General features: G+C 49.3%; 1 long non-coding RNA gene across 1 annotated transcript in view; it reads left to right on the top strand.

The window, feature by feature from the left end:
• The first annotated feature begins 2799 nt into the window (after nucleotides 1-2799).
• Nucleotides 2800-5560, top strand: part of LOC121917574 — a 3409-nt gene continuing 648 nt past the window's right edge. Inside the window, exons 1-3 of the long non-coding RNA XR_006101062.1 lie at nucleotides 2800-2865; nucleotides 3553-3621; nucleotides 4739-4817. This is a non-coding gene — a long non-coding RNA (uncharacterized LOC121917574). The remainder of the gene's footprint in view (nucleotides 2866-3552; nucleotides 3622-4738; nucleotides 4818-5560) is intronic.

The raw sequence follows: 5560 nt of genomic DNA, 5'->3' as shown, positions 1-5560 counted from the left end.
TCCTGACGCTGGAACGGGCGGTCTTGCTGGTAGGGCCTCTGGCCCTGGCCATACCACTGGCGGATGCCTGTAAAGCGCTTACGGGAAGAAGCCTGAGGAGAGGACGACATACCGTGTTTCTTGGCCGCGGTCCTCATCCTATACTTGAAATTCAACTTCTCGTCTGTTTCGCGGTGGAAAAGGCCATCTTCATCGAAGGACATGTCCTCGATTGTGGAGCGGGCATTCTGGTTCAAGTCGGAGGACCTCAACCATGCATGTCTCCGCAAGGCGATGGCTGCTGACATGGATTTCGCGGCACAGTCAGTAGAATGTCTTGCCGATGTGATGATCCAGCTGCCAATTGAATGAGCCTCGTCCCGAACCTCGGAGAGAATGCCTTGGGAGTCGTCGGGAAGGTCAGGAATGAGAGGGGAGATCTTCTCCATGAGCCATTGTATGTATGCGCCCATACACGCGTTGTAATTGGCTACTCTCATCCCCAGGGCCGAAGAAAAGTAGGCCTTCTTAGCGAGGGCATCGATCTTCTTAGCCTCTCTGTCTGACGGCATCAAGGAAGCTTTAGGAGTGGAGGCGCGTTGGGAACCCTCCACGATGGCCGAGTTCTGGCGTGGATGTTCAAGCAGCCATGTCGGATGCGGAGCCACTCTGTACAGGGATTCGATCTTCCTGTTACTAGCAGCTGTCGATGCTGGGGCTGCCCACGAACGTCTGGCTAGCTTTTCCAAAGAGGGGAGCAGAGGAATGGCAGGTGGAGTGGGGAGCTTGCCATGAATCCTCCTTTCGATTGGATCAGAGGCCTCATCTTCTGCCTGAGCGAATTGAATATCAAGAGCGTTCCCCATCTTAATCACATGCTCGGCAAATGTGCGTACGTCGTCCGAGGTGGACACTGCACCCGGTTGGGCGAACTCCTGATTGGACGGCCGATAGTTGTCTTCAGAAGAGGCATCCGAGTCGTCTCCAGGATGGTAGCGAGCCTGAGAGGATGTCTCCTGTCTTGACTCCAGATCAACGACCTCCAGATCGGTGGCTGCCGAAGCGCGGCTGGGCGCGCGGGAGGGCCTAGAGGATGCACGTGGTCTAGGTCTCTCAGTAGGTGGCCTGAAGTGGGACTTGATGGAGTCGCGAGGAACAGCCATGTAGTAGGTGTCCGTCACCTCATCGTAGAAATAGTCGGCCTCGGAGGGGCGCGGAGGAGATGGCGAAGCGGCACGATGCACCAAGGCATGGTGGACCATCGACGCGGGCATCGGGGTGGGGGATCGCCTGTCCTCCCTCGGGCTGGCAGGTGACGCCGGCTCGGAAAGGTCCACAATAATGTCCTCCGGAGCATGACGGAACGTCGAGAGGGGCCGAGATCCGGATGGGGAAGTGCTTCAGCGCCCAGGACGGGTGTCGACGGTCTCGGGGGTCCGGAGGGTTCTAGCCGTGGAGCGAGGATCTGAAGGCCTCCGATCGGCATCCAATGGCTCTCGGGGGGTCTCCTTATGCCTGGACCCGTCTGTATCCCGTTTGTCAGAACGGTGGCGCTTGGCGGCCGAGTGTCCTCCGTCCGGGGACCTCGCACGGGACTTCTTTGAAGCCGAAGGCGCCAGTGGCACGGTGGCCTGGGCCTTGGCCGGGTCCGGAGACTTTAAGACCTTGGCGGTAGAGGCCTGAGGGACAGAGGATTTCGAGGCAGGACCCTTGTGGGAGCTCGAATCCTTGTCTGAAGCGCGGCCCTCCTTCGAGCTCTTTTTGCGCTTCTCCTGTTTATCCTTCTTGGAGGATCGAGGTGCGCCTTCCAGCGGGGCCTCGGTGACCGGGGCATCCAGGGAAGCTCGAGGAGCGAGCGGATGATGAGGTGGGAGCAACATCTCCAGCTCTATCAGGCTCGGCGGGAGCAAGTTGGGCCGGAGTCTCAGGCAAAGTCGGTAACGGGTTTGCGGCCGTGGAGGGAGCCGGTAGGGAAGACATAGCGCCCGCGGTGAAAACCTTCGTATAAATAGCGGCCTTCAATCTAGTCTCCCTATTTTTCCTGGCTTGAGGGGTTAAGGATTTGCACAGGGAACAGGATGCAGGAACATGCGTCTCGCCCAAACAAAAAAGGCAAGCCGAGTGGGGGTCTTGACCGGGAATCTTACCCCCGCAAACAGAACATTTCTTAAAGGGGACTGATGGCATGGTCCACTCACAACTCGTAGTCAGACAGTCCGAGGTCAATGCCAGTCCGGGAAGATTGCCAAATCAGAAGGAGCGAGCGAAAACACAGTCCAAAGTCCAAGCCAAATGGTCAATAACGGTCAAGTCAAAGAGTGGTCAAATAACGGTCCGAGGTCAACAACGTGATTCCAAACTGAGATTTCCAACAGTGAAGTTCCCTAAGCAGCTAACGCGGCGGAAAAAAGGAACTGGGGAAAGAGCGGGAAGGCAGGGGCTTTATAAGGGATGGGCGGAGCTACCGCCAAAAAGTTTCAACATGTTGCAAAGAGTACTTTGCCTAGTGATTCCAGAAGTTTCCGAAGGCACTGCGCAGGCGCAGTACAACCCATTTGTATGATTCGCAGAGACCACGAAGAAGAAAAAATATTTCTTCCACCTCTGGACTTGCAAAGACACAAGAGCCCTGCTAGAAGAATCTCAGGGCAACCAATCTTATTCTGAGATCACTGTCTGAACTACTGGACCCATTTCATGGAGATGAGGCAGGGATGGTGGGGTCTAGGATCCTTTTATGCGGATTTAATCTCTTCAGATCCTGTCCAGTAGACCTGCTGCAGTAATAATGACCTCGCGTTTTCACGACTTTTTTCTCTAGGCCAGGAACTGCAGAAAGATGCCTTTTCTCTGGAGGACTGCCTGAAAATAATTCAGCATTTTGATGTATCCTTTTGCAGAACAGCAGCTGGAACAATGGGTTAATGGGAAGTGGGGATTAATCACATGGAAACTTCACCTCTGGAAACAAAAGACTGTGTCTTTTTAAGTGAAAAAAAAGGCTGCAAGATGCAAAGATACTTCTGTGTGAGCAATGAAGTTTGTATTGACAACTGGGAGATCCAGGGACAGACCCACTTCCCAGAGGAAGGCCTGTTGACTGTTCAGTTGTCAAGCCAGAAGCAACAGAAGAGTAGATGGCAAGACAGACAGTAGTACTAATAGCTGAACAGCTACTCATTCTGTGGAGGTGGGCTTAGACAGCTGGACTAGCCTTTATTGAAGGGTGGAAGAGATACTGCATATCCAGTCAGCCATAACCAGTAGGGAAGAATGCTGGGAATTGCAGTCCAACATCTGGAGGGCAACCCTGTCCTGTTCTATTGGTCCTTCTAAAAAAGGACAAAAGCTCTGTCCTTTCCAGCAGTGAAGCTTTCTAAACCTGACCTCCAAGGCTCCTACTTAGCCAGGGAATCAGAGTGGGAGTTAGGCAGCTCATGGCCTTAAAAGGCACAAAGGTGGCCCATAAAAGTGGCAAACCTTTTCACATTAGCAGACTATACTCCAGTGTATACTGGCGCCGTTCTTAACAGCAACCAATATTATCACCTGCTTTTCCTTAATGAACAACAGGAGAGTGGAACAGGCAGGCTGACACAAGATGCTTTTATGCAGTGTGTTGCTAAGATCAATGAATGGGCGGTGAGTACAAGCCAGATGCTGAAAGGAGAGGTGGCCTCTTGCTCCTACACACTCTGTGGGACTAGGAGTTAAGGGGCCACCCAATTGCATACACAGTTGGTGTTGCTGCCTAATTTTTTATTTTTGTCTCTGTTCTGGCATGCAAACTGTTTTGAGAAGGCTTTTCTTTTTTGAGTGACAAAATATAACATAAACATTTTAAATAAAGCAACGGAGACCCTGGAACTGTTTTTAAAGTGAGACATTCCAACATTGGCAGGAAGGTTGATCTTTATTTTGTCTGCTTGCAGGAGGAGGACATATTACTTCCCCCATTCATTATCACAGAAACATCCTTAAAGAAGAAAACTCTTACAAGCACAATATGCACCTAGAAGTGCCCTCCATTTGTTAAGTGTAGCTTATTCTCAAATAAGAGTGCCTAGGATAGATTGCAGGACAGGAAGCCTTTATTATTCCTGGGAGAGCTAACAACAACAACAACGGGCTTAATATCTTTTCATGCTTGACCAGGAGCCCTGGTGGCGCAGTGGTTCAATGCCTATACTGCAGCCACTTACTCACGAACCATAAGGTTGTGAATTCAATACCAGAGAAAGGGCTCAAGCTTGACTCAGGCTTGCATCCTTCCAGGGTCGCTAAAATGAGTACCCAGATTGTTGGGGGCAACTAGCTTACACTTTGTAAACCGCTTAGGGAGATCTTAAGTGCACTGATAAGCAGTATAGAAATGTACTTGCTATTGCTATCTAGTAGACTTCTGATTGATAATTCCAGCAGAGGCTCAACTACATAGGATTCTTGGTGATCCAATTTTGACAGTTCATGAAGACAGTTCAAGCCCTCCTCTTATTTTGGAGTCCATGTAAGAACACATAAGCCTATGCTGTTTTTGAACCTCAGGCCATAAGCTTGCTTCTTTATAGTACCTAAGCTCCTGTAGAGATCCGCCTTGGCAAAGCAATAGCTTCCCTTAGGCTACTTAATTGGTTTAGAAGTAGGATGGGTCTCTGAACTCATTGATTTGATCTATCTCACGCCTTTTAGCCAACCCTCTGGACTGTTTGCCATGTGCATAATGTCACAAGATGCTAAATTTCTCCTTTATATTCCATAGCGCATATTTATAGACTATGATGCTGATGTCTCTGGAACCATGGATGTCTATGAAATATGTGGTGCCTTGGAGGCTGCAGGTGAAAAGGAGTGAAGGGGATTATTCTGTTTATTATAGAACTGGATTTTTATGAAGACTTGTTGTTATATGTATAGGAACCATTTAAAAAATCCTTTTTACAAGTGAAGTTAGGAAGGAATCATCATTACAAGATTCTTCTGACATGCTTTGCTTCCACTAAATACAACAGAACTGTTTCTTAACATGAAAATTTGGGAAAACAGTAGCTGGAGTTAGCAGAAATTAGTGCAGGAAATTGAACAGCCCTAGAAAAACAGCAGAGACAGAAGTGCTGATACAGAGCAAAGACTCATATGTAGAAGGTGCCTGTCCCTTTTGGTGGTTTGGTATTGCAATGTACAGCTCTGACAATGAGAAGTCTCTGGCTCCATCTGCACTGCAGAAATAATACAGTTCGGCATTGTTTTAACTGCCATGGTTCATTGCTATGGAATCCTGGGATTTGTTAGTTTGTTGTGACACCAGTCCTCTCTGACAGAAATGACTAAATATCCCCCAAAAGTATGAATCCCAGGATTCCTTAGCACTGAGCCATGGCAGGTAAAATGGTGTCAAATTGCATTAATTCTGCAGTGCAAATGCAGCTTCTGGAGGAAATGCAGCTAGCTATTCCAGTGGTTCCCAAACTTTGGTCCTCCAGATGTTTTGGACTTCAGCTCCCAGAATACCTGATCATTGGCCAAGCTGACTGAGGTTTCTGGTTGCTGAAGTCCAAAACACCTGGAAGACCAAAGTTTGAGA

This window comes from Sceloporus undulatus, unplaced genomic scaffold (genome assembly GCF_019175285.1).
Source record: "Sceloporus undulatus isolate JIND9_A2432 ecotype Alabama unplaced genomic scaffold, SceUnd_v1.1 scaffold_24, whole genome shotgun sequence".
In the NCBI taxonomy this organism is placed as follows: Eukaryota; Metazoa; Chordata; class Lepidosauria; order Squamata; family Phrynosomatidae; genus Sceloporus; species Sceloporus undulatus.
Note: the sequence above shows the minus strand (reverse complement) of the source record. Positions and strands in the feature narration are given on the sequence as shown.